The 13,420-nt window shown below is 41.5% G+C and overlaps 1 long non-coding RNA gene across 1 annotated transcript in view; it reads left to right on the top strand.

Annotated features, from left to right (window-relative positions):
- Positions 1 to 13,420, top strand: part of LOC109299722 — a 22,990-nt gene that overhangs the window by 960 nt on the left and 8,610 nt on the right. Inside the window, exon 2 of the long non-coding RNA XR_002097964.1 lies at positions 5,471 to 5,474. This is a non-coding gene — a long non-coding RNA (uncharacterized LOC109299722). The remainder of the gene's footprint in view (positions 1 to 5,470; positions 5,475 to 13,420) is intronic.

Raw genomic sequence — 13,420 nt, 5'->3', positions numbered from 1 at the left:
AAGTGGGGCAACACTGCAGTAGTGGCTCAGACCAAGGCTCCGCCCCAGTAAGCAGGGACATGAGGAAGGGAGGGACTGTGGGGTTTCTGGGTGTGGGGTTTGTGGGGAGATGTATGGGGTTTGTATGGGGGAGTTGTGGGTGTGAGATTTGTGGGGGGACTTAAGGTAGGGCCACCACATGCCCACCACTCCACCCCTCTGTGGCACACAGCCCCTGGCACTGGCAGCAGCAGCCAGCCAGGCCATCAGGGTGCTCATGGCCAACTGTAAGCACGGCCCCCAGTAGTGCAGTGCTACATTAGACCTGGCCCAGCCCAGACCACTGGTGTGCACCAGGATGGCTCCTGCCACCACCTGCAGCTCCTGGAGGCAGTGCTGGGTGGTGGTGGCAGGAGCCATCCTGGTCTTGTGCAAAGGCACACACCAGTGGGCCAGGCCAACTCTGTTCACCATGTGCCACACCACTGGGACCTGTGTTTTCAGTGGGCCATGAGTGCCCCGATGGCCCAGCTGGCTGCTGCTGCCAATGCCAGGGGCTGTGCACCACAGCGGGAGGCGGGGGGATGGGTGTTTGGTGGCACCCACCTCAAACCCCCTTTCACAAACCCCACACCCACAAACTCCTCCACAAACCCCATATACCCCCATAAACCCCCCACCCCACAAACCCATCCACAAACCCCACAGCCCCCCATACCCACAGCTCCCACACACCTACCCACAAACCTCACACCCCTCATAGCTCTTCCTACCACCCTCTTGCAAACCCCACATCCCCACCGTATCTCATACCCTGCATGCCCAGGTACCAGAGAAGATGGGGCCTGCTGGTGGGAGGTAAGGCTGCAGGGGCAGCTGTCCTCACATCCTAGTTAGCACTGCTGTCTCCATTCAAGAATTTTTGGCTGAAAAAAACATTCCTGTGATACCACACCCTCCGTATTCACCTGACCTTGCCCCATGTGATTTTTTTCTGTTCCCAAAAATCAAAATGAAGCTGAAAGGAAGGCAATTTGATGACATTCCAACCATCCATAAGAATGTGAAAGCAGAACTCAAAAAGCTCACAGTTGAAGACTTTCAGCATTGCTTCCGAAAGTGGCAGGAACGTTAGGACAAGTGCATATCGTCTGGGGGAGATTACTTTGAAGGGGACCGCTCATAAAAATGTTTGTACACTATTCTTTAAAATAAAGGCTAAGTCTTAGAACTTTCTGATCACCCCATATGTGTGTGTGTGTGTGTATAGTGGCATTTCATTTTAATCATTGAAGGACATGGATTTTTGGGTATCTTAATGAGTGAATTTGGGATTTTTTTATCAGAGAATTTGTAATTTTTAAACAGGGAACACCATGATTCCTGCTAGTGAGTCAAGTGGTGAGACCCAGGCAGACAAGCCTGCCCAGGGCTGGCATCAGGGACCCAGCTAGAGCACAGATGAGGTGGCTGACCTCCTGGTCATGCTTTGACAGTCCAAAGAAGGCCACCACAATGACCATATCCTCCAGGTGATAGCTGCCCAGATGGCAGGGTTGGGGGACACATAGAAGCAGTGGCTCCTGAAGGTCAATTGTGCAACCACAGCTCACTGCCAGCTGGTCTGGAGGTGCAGGCAGCTCTGCTACAGTATCTATGTGACATCCCATGTGGTTATGAAGTCCCCATCCAGGTCTGGCAGGTTCAAGGGGCTCTTGCAGGGGTAACGGGTCACAGACAGGCAGAAGCCCCTGCTGCCAGATTGCTGCAGTGGGTAGAGGGTGCAGGGTCCACTCTAGATCCACTCTAGATCAGGGCTGCTGCTGCTGACCCCATATATCAACTGGCTGGGCCTCAGAAGCTTCTGAGGACAAGTAGCCCTGAGCTGCTCTCCAGGGCCCCAGCCTTCAGCTCCCCCTGGCTGCAGACCCAGGAGGAGCTGGGCAGGGTCAGTTTGCCCCAAGTGACACAATTTTCCCAAATTTGTGCTGCTGCTATTTGACCTTCTGCAAGAGCACATGCCTGCATGTGTGGATGTAGCCCAACAGTACAAAGCTCTTAATACCCCTGTATGCACAACTCTACTACAACATCAATGGCTGATTCTGTCAACACTATATCAGAGCTGATGATCATCCAGAAAACAATGGCTGTATGCTTCTCAGTGCTCAGGAAGCTTTCCTATCTATGTTCTAACACTGAAGCTCTGGGGAAAACTCTTCACCAATGCCTAGGAAATTGGTTTTTAACATCTTGAAGTTCTGCTGCCTCTCTGCAGCAGAGTAAGGACCCTGGACTTCAGAAAAGCAGACTTCATTTTGCTCAGGGGACTCATGGGAAGGATCTCCTGGGACGCCAAACTGGGGGAGAGAAGTCCAAGAGAACTGACTGTACTTTAAAGAAGCCTTACTGAGAGTGCAGGAAAAACCCATCTTGATATGCAGGAAGATTAGCAAGTATAGCAGAAGACCAGCTTGGCTTAGCAGGGAACTCTTCAGTAAACTAAATCACAAAAAGGAAGATTATAAGAAGTGGAAACGTGGATAAAAAACTAGGGAGGAGTATATTGGATAAACAACTAGGGAGGAATATAATATTGCTTGGGCATGCAGGGATCAAGTCAGCAAGGCCAAATTGCAATTGCAGTTGCAGCTCACAAGGGACATGAAGGGTAACAAGAAGGGTTTCTACAAGTATTTCAGTAACAAGAGAAAGATCAGGGGAAGTGTGGGTACCTTACTGAGTGGAGGAGGCAATCTAGTGACAGAGGATTCAAAAAAGGTTGAAGTACTTAATGCCTTTTTCACCCCAGTCTTCATAGGTAAAGTCAGCTCCCAGACTACAGCACCTGGCAGCACAGTTTGGGGAGGAAGTGAGCTGCCATCGGTGATGAAAGAATAGGTTAGGGATGATTTAGAAAAGCTAGATATGTACAAGTATATAGGGCCAGATGGGATGAACCCAAGGGTGCTGAGAGAGCTGGCTGATGTGATTGCAGGGTTGCTGGCCATCTTCTTTGAAAACTAATGGTGATTGGGCAAGGTCCTGATGACTGGAAAAGGGCAAATATAGTGCCCATCTTTAAGAAAGGAAAGAAGGAGGATCCAGCGAAGTACATCTCAGTCAGCCTCACCTCAGACACTGGAAAAATCATGGAGCAGATCCTCAATGCATTTCTAAGCACTTGGAGGAGAAGAAGGTGATTAGGAAAGGTCAGCATGGATTCACCAAGGGCAAGTCATGCCTGACCAATCTGATTGCCTTCTATGATGAGATAACTGTGGATTTGGGGAGACCAGGGTATATGGTATACCTTGATTTTAGCAAGGCTTGATACAGTCTCCCACAACATTCTCACAAGCAAGCAAAGGAAGTATGGGCTGGATGAATGGACTGTAAAGTGGATAGAAAACTGGCTGGATCATGGGGCTCAGAGGATGGGAATCAATGGCTTGATGTCTGGTTGGTAACTGGTATCAAGTGGAGTGTGTCAGGCCAGTAGGGGGTGTTTCTGTGCTGAACCACCCACCTCACTGCACCCAATCACCTTCTAGGCTCCAAGTGCCTTCCTGGAGGCACCTCATGTCTGGCCAACCCCCTTCCTGGAGCACACCCGCTAGCCTGGGGGTAACACAGACACCACCCAGGGTCTGGACTGATCCTGGCTCTGTGCCGCCTGGGAAACACAGGCCTAGTAGCCCTTGAGGGTACTCAACCTACTTCAAGAACTTGGGGTGCTTTCCTTAGTCTGAAGCACAAATAGTGGTCTCCCTTAGTCAGCCGAACCAAGAGGACCCCAAAGCATAATCTAGCCCCTCTCCCAATAAGTCTTCCATGCTAGGTACAAAGGAGAATATTAATGGTTACAAGGAGTAGGTTTGGAATAGGGTACAGGGTAGAGCAATATCAAAGAAATCCCATAGAGCAAACAGGGTAGCTGGGTAGCCTTTGCTCATTCATCTGAGTTACTGCGAGCAATATATCTAGTTAGATCTCAGGTAGCTTATTCACAAGTATCATCCAGAGGCTGGTGGAGATTCCCTCTGGAGACAGGCGGTTCGCTGGTCATGAGTTTCAAGAGAGAGAGCAAGTTTCAGATGGTTCTGTTTCTCTCTGTGAGTTTCATCATGGCTACTGCTCCTCCTCCTGGGCAGTCCTTAACTTAGATAGACCTTATGACCTCAATTACCCGATTCAATGGAGGCCAGCACTTGTTGGTTGCCAGCCAACCAATTTGAAATGCATCTCTGATTGCCGGGTAGACTGGCATTGCTTAGAACAATAGGAAGCCTAAGCCCCCCACCCAGGTATATGATGCCAGTCATGTAGGCAGAAGGAGCAGGTTTCCCCCCCCCTCAGGAAGGCATCCAACTCAGGTTACAACTCAGGGCTACCTAAAGAGATAGGATGTCTGCCCTCTGCAGGGACCATGTTAACCAAATTGTCACATAGCAGAGATTTTGGAGAGAGACAGAGGTGGTATTTTGCCACATGGAGTGCCCCAGGAGTTTGTCCTGGGGCCAGTTTTGTTCAATGTCTTCTTCAATGACCTGCAAGATGGCATAGAGTGCACCCTCAGCAAGTTTTCACATGGCATCAAGCTGGGAAGAGTAGTAGATATGCTGGAGGATAGGTTTAGGATTCAGAATGACCTCAACAAATTGGAGGATTGGGCCAAAAGTAACCTAATGAGGTTCAACAAGGACACATGCAAAGTCCTACACTAAGGATGGAATAATCCCATGCCTCAATAATGACTGGGCAGCAGCTTTGCAGAAAAGGACCTGGAGGTAACAGTGAACAATAAACTGAATATAAGCCAACAGTGTGCCCTTGTTGCAAAGAAGGCTAACAACATACTGGGCTGCATTGGTAGGAGTGTTGCCAGCAGGACAAGGGAAGTGATTATTCCCCTCTATTCAGCACTGGTGAGGCCACATCTGGAATATTGTGTTCATTTGGGGCCCCTGCTACAGAAAGAATGTTGACAAATTGGAGAGAGTCCAGCAGCAGGTGGTGAAAATGGTGAGGGGGCTATGGGGCATGACTTCTGAGGAGAGGCTGAGGCAACTGGGCTTATTTAGTTTGGAGAGGAGAAGACTGAGGGGACGTGATAGCAGCCTGCAACTACCTCAAGGGTGGTTCAAAAGAGTATGGAGCTAGACTATTATCAGCAGTGGCAGATGGCAGAACAAGAAACAATGGTCTCAATTCGTAGCAAGGAAAGTTAAGGTTAGATATTAGGAATAACTTTCTCACTAGGAGGGTAGTAAAACACTAGAACAGGTTACCCAGAGAGGTTGTGGACTCTCCATCCTTAGAGATTTTTAAGACCTGGCTAGACAAAGCCTTGACTGTGATGATCTAGTTGGGGATGGTCCTGTTTTGAGCAGGAAATTGGATTAGATTAATTCTTGGATGAGGGATACAAATTATTTATAAACTGGTATAAGTGATCAGAAACTGGTTCAAATCTATAACACAACAGAAGTTCAGTGGACCTAAACTGCTTTCAAAATGGCTGAAACCAGTTTAAGATAAACCTGCATGGATGTAGTATCAGTCTTAACTGATTTAGATTAAATTGGTATATTGAGCTTTTGCACCAGATCACCTCAAGATTCAAGTTAACTCACAGTCCCCTAGCATCACAGAATGCTTTGCACCTCTCCACAAAATTCTCTTCACAGGGTGGGTGGGCTAGCTATGGCCCACACTGTCTGATCCAGGCAAGCAGGGAGGTGTGCATTAGTGTCTCCCACCCTCTGGCCAGAGCTGCTGTAGGCATGTGGCTGCATTTCCAGAATCAAAAGATAATGTTTGTTCACTTGCTTATCAGTTCAATCTATGTCGCTTAGACTAACCTGCGAAGACTGAATAACGTAAGACTGTCTGTACTTAGCCCTGAGGTCCCTTCCAACCCTAATTTTCTATGATTTTATGATTCTTGCTCATCCCAACTCTGCAACATTATCCAGTGATAATGTCAGTGATAGCTGGCTGAGTAATACAGTGGAGGTTTATCAGGTGAGGTACTACAGGAAAAGATCAAGAAATAGTGTATGCTTGATTATTGCTTCCCCCCTCAGGTACTTCATCAGCATGGCTCTGATGTCATAGCATGCTTGTAGCAGCCTGTTTACATTAATCACTGTGAAGACTACAGCAGTTGCCAGCATTTCCTCCATGCTGCCTGATGGCATTTTGAAAATGGTACTGGCTAGCAAAAGCCAGGTGGATGCTGGGATGAAAAAGAGAAATGGGATTTTTTTGTTTGACCCTGAGCCCCAGAATTCTATTGCTACTAGTAATATCAATATTTGAAATGAAATATCTCAGTGATGAAACAACGCACGTTGGGATGTCAGGCCAGAATACAGAGCATTTATTTGAAAACATGCCAATTCAAGTGTGGCCACAATTATATAAGCTTAAAATGCAGTGTGAATGTGCAAGTTGCACAACATTTCTTCTGCATTACTTAACAGGGATACAGAAAGCCCAAAAGAACTTTCATGTGTAAGCTTGCATGCTCTTATTCACTTGCAAATTCAGTGATAATAATTTTCGAGCTAATAAGCGATAATCCTTTCCTACCTTGCAGGAGTATTTGGGCTTTAATTTAGTTTTTGCAATGGACTTGGGGTCACTATGGAAGGTGCAGTATAAGTACAAAGTAGTATTTAAAAACATCTCCAATTAGTTTAGCTCCCTGCCTAAATCCCCTCCTTTTCTTTGCAGTCACTCCCCTTGCATTAAAAGAGATGAACTGTTAATGTGTGATCAGGATGAAAGTGATTTTGTAGAAAAATAAATAAAACCAGAAAGCTGTTAATGAAATAACAGCATTTTCTTAGCACATACTGTGGAGTCCTTTTATAGTCCTTTGCTGATTGCACACTTGCATTTATTTACAACTTCGCATCCAAAAGCAACAAAGTAGTGCTTTGAAGTTCTCAGGCCAGGTTGATGAAAGGTAGCTTACCCTTCTCTTATGAAAGCTGAGATATCTAAGCAAACACCCTCATAAGTTTCCTTTACTTGCCTACGTTTAAACAGCTCATTTTGATTTTAATGTTTGCATGTATTCTATAAATGTAAATTCTCTTTATTTATACTAAAGAAAATCACCCTTTTTGGAGAGGTATGAGGATTTATAAAATCCAGTCCATTAGGTTTTTAAGGCCAAGCACAGAGATTAAGTAAAATTTTTGTTGAAAGACAAAAGCAAAGACTGTGCTGCCAAAAGGAAATGATCTCCCAGAAAGGAAATGATAGGTTGAATAGCTGTAGTTGTTGTACTTTCACCTCTGGGATCTTGGTTTAAAGCCATCCTGCTATCCTTCACAAAATGAAGTAAAAGAATTCATTGAGGCTGAGAAGAACTTCAAGACCGTGGTATTCATAAAAATGCAAACGGGTAACTGACCACATCAAAAATTAAATGAAACTATGCATGTATGCTTTGAAAGGTTTCTCCCCATAAAAATATGTTACTTACTTTAAAAGACTTTCAAATGGTGCAGTTATTTAAGAATATTTGGGGGAAGGGAAGGGAACAAGGGCCAGCATGAGGATTTGAAGATGTGATGATAACTGAATTTATAGAAATGCAGAAAACAAATGTAATATTTGATGTATTTATTGCTGGAGCATGTTTGTTGGAAAAATATATATTCCTAAATTATTATGCAAATATAAAGTATTTTTTTTAATTTGTTTTAAGCAGGGATAGCACCTGACTTTATCAAGCTCACTTTCTCTAAATATTAATTGCTTGTTTAAAGATTTTTTTTAAGTTTCCTTCAAAAAAATTGTAACAAGATTTCCAAACTCTCTTTTGCATTTATCAGGACACATTCTGAAAATAGACTGAAGGCCTTCCCCGTACTTATCCATGTGCCTATTATACAAACTTTAATTTGTACCTATATTTTGGCCATCAGCAGTTCCTATGCAGGATTTCTTCCCTTTTCTCAGACCAATTAGTTCCTAACAGTGTGAACAATTTGCCATTTATTTTATTGCTTTTGATAAGAAAAAAAAGAATGAGGGGATTGGGGAAAACAAGGGACAGTACTAATAACATTAATTGCTTTTCAAACTTTTATATGAATGGAATGAAGGTTCTAGTCTATTCATTCTCTGTGAAAGATAGAGAAGATCCACTCAGTCTGTCCCATCTCAGAAAAAACATGCTTTCCCTTTTGGGGAAAAAAAAGGAATTTCAAATAAATTGTCAATTTAACATAGGAAACAAATCAAAACCTCAAGGCCAAAGAAATGGTCAGAATGAAGGTGTCAGCAGAGGGGATAGTAAGCACCAAACTCCTGATGCTGCCCAAAAAAGATTTAGAAAATGAACAGATGCTCGACATAGAAGACGTGTAAACAGACAAGAGGAAATAATACAGTACCAAATCAAGCTTACTCTTTCTTGAATTATAAAATGGCTGGTTTGGCCAATGCTAGAAATGAAGTCTCGGGATGAATAGCACTATGAAGGGGGGGGGACCATAAATAGTAGAGTACAGAGATAAATGCAGCCAGAATTCATCCCAATGTTTAGGATGAGCTAGAATTGGGGCTGCTATGGTTTGGAATAGTTTAGTTGCTGATCTGTTTCACCACATAAAACTCCCTGTAGATTTGAGCCACCTTTAACTTTTCCCTGTGCAGTTAGATTTTTTGAGAGCTATAATAATTGAGCTACAACATGTTTTTTTTTTTTTATGGAAACAGAATACACAGCTCCCTACTGTTACAGATGTTTAAAAAACATGACTACAAATTAATTTCATTCTGTGTCACTCTCCTTCTGTCAGCCCATTTGCCTCCCTCTATTCATACAGAAATACAGGTCATTGAAGTAGCAACCAGTTGTCAGGATTTTGACAACATACCCTTTTTTTCTCTTGACTGACGAACACAATTCACGTGCTGAAATTAAACCATGTAGCCTTAAATAGTTTTACATTATCAACTTCTGATTTGCCTACGATTTTGATCCCTGATTTAAGAAATTATATCAAAAAGCATGCTGCTTTCTATCATAAACCTCATCTCCATTCAATGTGTGCTGCAACCCAGTGCACATGTGTATATACACAAGAATATATGTTTATATACAGTTTCCAGTTTAAAGAACGAATTAAAACATATTAGTTGTCTACAACTGGAGTTGTAGAGTATTTCCATAGACTTTAAAAGACATTTGATCATTTGATCATGCCATAAAAAAGAATATGGCTAATTAATTTCTCACAAACGTTATAGCTTGGTTGCATAAGAATGTTCCCAGTTCATAACTTCTTTAGCATCAGATCTAGGTCTGCCTCAGTGATTTTCCTGGGTATAGCATGACATTGCCCCAAGCTTCTTCAGTTTTCTGGGTAATATATCACAGTACCTACAAAAATGATTATTAAATAAAATACCTGTAAATGTAAAATTGTTGCATGCCTCTAAGGAGCATCAACATTGCAAACTGCCTGGGTGTTCTGCTAATTACTTTTTTGAAGTATGGTAGTCACTTTGCAATGAAAATATGACCATTGTGTTTTATGTTGCAGATCTAAAGTTAAAGCTTTTTTTGTATTGAATTTTCCCTCCAAATTAACCTGCTACTATGTATAAAACACATCTATCTCGACAACAGCTTTCTAAATGGTTTTAAAGTAATCTGAGCAATTTACTTTCTATGGACAGATATGAGATTATAGATACAATCCACAAACAGGTTGACATCTGAAACATAGTTAACACTATCTAAGTGGAAGTGCCTTTTAAAATACTAGAGGACTTTACCTGTTTCCTGCATGCCATTGGGCCACTGATGCTGAAAATAAACTTGCAGTTTTAGTTCCATATTTGCTTTTATATTTTTCAAAACATAGAAGATGAGAAAACTTTAATCAGACATCAGATGAGAAATCTTTGAATAGTACACTTCAGAAGGAAAAAACTTTGAAATAAAGCAGGTTTTCTAAAATTTCTGCTTTTCATTTTATAGGTTTCAAAATAATTATCACATTTCTGTGTTTCTTGCTTCTATTGCACACCACCTGCTAATAAATGAGCAAAATTGGCTGAGCTTCATTTATACTTTACTTACACTAAGAGAGTAGAGTACTATCACATTTTCTGGAAGGAAAGAACATAGCTATAATATAATAGCAAGCTATTATGTCCTTTGTAACAGAAATAATGGAATATATATTCAAAATGTAATGCAATTGTTACTGTTACAAAATATGAATATGCTCATGTTGGCTAAGCCAATTCTTCTTTCCTTAATTTATGTTACTATAATACAGTTCATAGTGATAACATGATGTTATGGCATAGTAAAAAGATTCTTGGCCTGAATTTGCATTTGGGATTATTCTATAATGAGCTCAATCCTGCTAGCAATGAAATCAATTATTATTTTGAAATTGACTTCACTGGAAGGAGCATCAGACCTGATGATCAACTAATAAATATAAATGTTGCTTATGTAAGTCATCCAAATAAATACTAGTAAAATTATTAGGCTATATATTTTGTTTATGATGTAGCAGAAAAACTATTTAAAATGCTTTAGATAATGTTAAAAATATTAGTACTGTGTTTTCTTATTCCTCAGAAGTTTGGAATGTTTTAGTGGAGATACAGAGATCAAAGTTGTTAAGCTAGACGTATGGATTTAAATGAATCTGAATTAGTCAAGGGACAGCGGCCTCAAAAGAGTCTTCAAAAGAATCAGAGGGAATCATTACAAAGTCAAGAAACTGGTGGTTAAAAGAAACATGCTTAAGGAAACAAAACACAGGAAAGTTATACTGGACGGATGAAAACAATGGTTTAATGAAAAGGATAAAAACACTCTTGATTTTGTGAATCAAAATACTAATAATTATTGTTAACCTCTGGAGTGCATGTATTTTCAGATAAAATATGAGAATATAATAGGGCCTACTGCCACAAGACACATGACACAGTAAAGTGTATGTCAGGTCTACTCCCAATTCCAAAAAAATGTGGAGAATCTTAAAGAGATCCCATGTCCTGACATTAGCTCTGGCCGCAGACATCCAGCACTCTATTCCCCAACTGCCTCAATGCCCTGGCACCATGACTCCAGTAAACAGGCCTATGAGGGATGCAGCTGCCTTGGAGACCCCCAAAGGAAGAGGTAGTTCTAGTGAAGATAGTATGAACCTTGGTGGATTATTTTTTCTGAGTATGCTCTGTCAACTTCTCACCCTCCTGAGTCCAATTGGACCTTGGAACTGAATTGGAAACAATTTTTCTGGGATCTGGAGGTGAAGGATGTTACTAAGAAAACAAACTATACTTCTTTAATGTGCAACTAGAAAGATTCATGCATGGTTCTTGGAAGAAAACTGCAGCCAGAATACCTATAGTGTTATGATTATGGGTTTCAACCTAAAATGTACCAAGTCAATCTAATCATCCTGGGGCCTGATTCAAAGTCAATAAACTTTCCTTTACTTTTACAGGGCCTTGTATAAGGCATGTTCTACAGGTAAAACTCTTATGGACTTGAGTTGGACTTTTGCCTGTATATGGAAAGCCAGTCTGAATCTTCTTCTGGTAAACACAGAAGACAATTAAGGTCACCCTTGATACAGTATTTGGCACAATAGATTGGACATATTTAGATGATGACATTTTAAATCTAATCACTGAAAATAAACTTGCCTTTTACAAGAAATTCTTGTATATTTGGAACTTTATGCTCAAGGATAAGCTCCTCCTATTTGTTCCATATTTTCAAAAATATGGAAATCTAAATAGTGTTTTAAATGATAAAATACTTAAAAACTGAAGCTGACAAATATGTTATATAACAAATTTAAGATATGGTGGCACTGTAAGTTCCAAGGACTAGCCAGTCGTAACCTGCCATTGAACTCAGAGCTAAACTCTTGTAAGCTGAATTACTGAAAGGGGTGGATCACTTTCTTTTTATGCCTGAAATCTGATAACCATGGTAAAAAAAATAATTCTTTCTTTGCATGTCTGTAAAGCTATGAAGCACCAATAATAACCTTAAGTATACAGATCAGCAAACTTAGCCTAATGAACTTGCATTTGGATTTGAGTTTGGAACCTAAAAATGTAAGAAGTTAGGTTCTAAGATGTGTATTTCCATAAAACAAATTTGGAATATGCACATAAGCTATGTATTTGTATAGTGCCTAGCACAACAGACCTGTGATCTTGCTTGATTTCTGCAGGTACTACAATAAGTAATTGCCAACAAAGTTTTTGGTCAATTATCAGATTCTTTTTTCTTACTTCACAAAATGTAAATAAAATCCTTTTGCTTTAAATAGTGTCTTTTACAATGAGATCATTAATTCCATTTCATTTTTGAATTGTCTACAGTAATTTTTAAAAAATCACACCATTTTTATCAAACTATACAAATGGCATACTATTTCAAGTTGCAATTTCATTACAATTTGCGAAGTGAGTATGGTTAGGCCTTTTCATATGGAAGACCTCCAAGATTATTCCAAGTTATTGTATGATGTGGTATTTGTGAAATCAGTCAGTAATGTTCATTCTTCTGCTGACCCTTTACTGAACCAGGGGCCCAGCCTGTTGTGCATAAGCATAATGTGGTCTTACAGGTAAGGGGGAAAAACAAAGGTAAGAGCACTTGAGCCTATTAAAGTGTCTCTCATGCTCTTACAAAAAGAGGGGAGCCTGTCCTGAACAAATACTGATCAAAGTTCATAGAGTTATAGAATCATACAAAATTAAGGTTGGTCATCTCAGGAGGTCACCTAGTTCTAGTCCAACCCCCTGCTTAAAGCAGGATCACCCCAGCCAAGGTTTTGTCTATCCAGGTCTTAAAATTCTCTAAGGATGGAGAGTTTACAACCTCTCTGGGTAACCTACTGCACTGTTTTACTACCCTCCTAGTGAGAAAGTTCTTCTTAATATCTAACCTAAATTTGCTTTGCTGCAACTTGAGACAATTGCTCCTTGTTCTGTCATCTGCCACCGCTGAGAACAGTCCAGCTCCATCCTCTTTTGAACCCCAATTCAAGTAGTTGGAGGCTGCTATTAAATCTCTCCTCAGTCTTCTCTTCTCTAGATTAAATAAGCCCAGTTCCCTCAGCCTCTCCTCAGAAGTCATGTGCTGTTGCCCTCCACTGGACTCCCTCCAACTTGTCCACATCCTTTCTGTAGTGAGGGCCCCAAAACTGAACACAGTACTGCAGATGTGGCCTCACCAGTGCTGAATAGAGAAGAATAATCACTTCCTTCAGTCTGCTGGATATCCAGGGGTCAAAAAAACCCAACACACTCTGCAGAACAGCGGGGCAAGAAGAGATCCTCTAGTTTCTGCCAGAGCATCTATCTCATAGTTTCATAGTTTCTAGGGTCGGAAGGGACCGGAGCAGATCATTGAGTCCGACCC

The sequence above is a fragment of the Gavialis gangeticus genome, unplaced genomic scaffold (assembly GCF_001723915.1).
Source record: "Gavialis gangeticus isolate Ggan-Ray unplaced genomic scaffold, GavGan_comp1, whole genome shotgun sequence".
Taxonomy (NCBI): Eukaryota; Metazoa; Chordata; order Crocodylia; family Gavialidae; genus Gavialis; species Gavialis gangeticus.
Note: the sequence above shows the minus strand (reverse complement) of the source record. Positions and strands in the feature narration are given on the sequence as shown.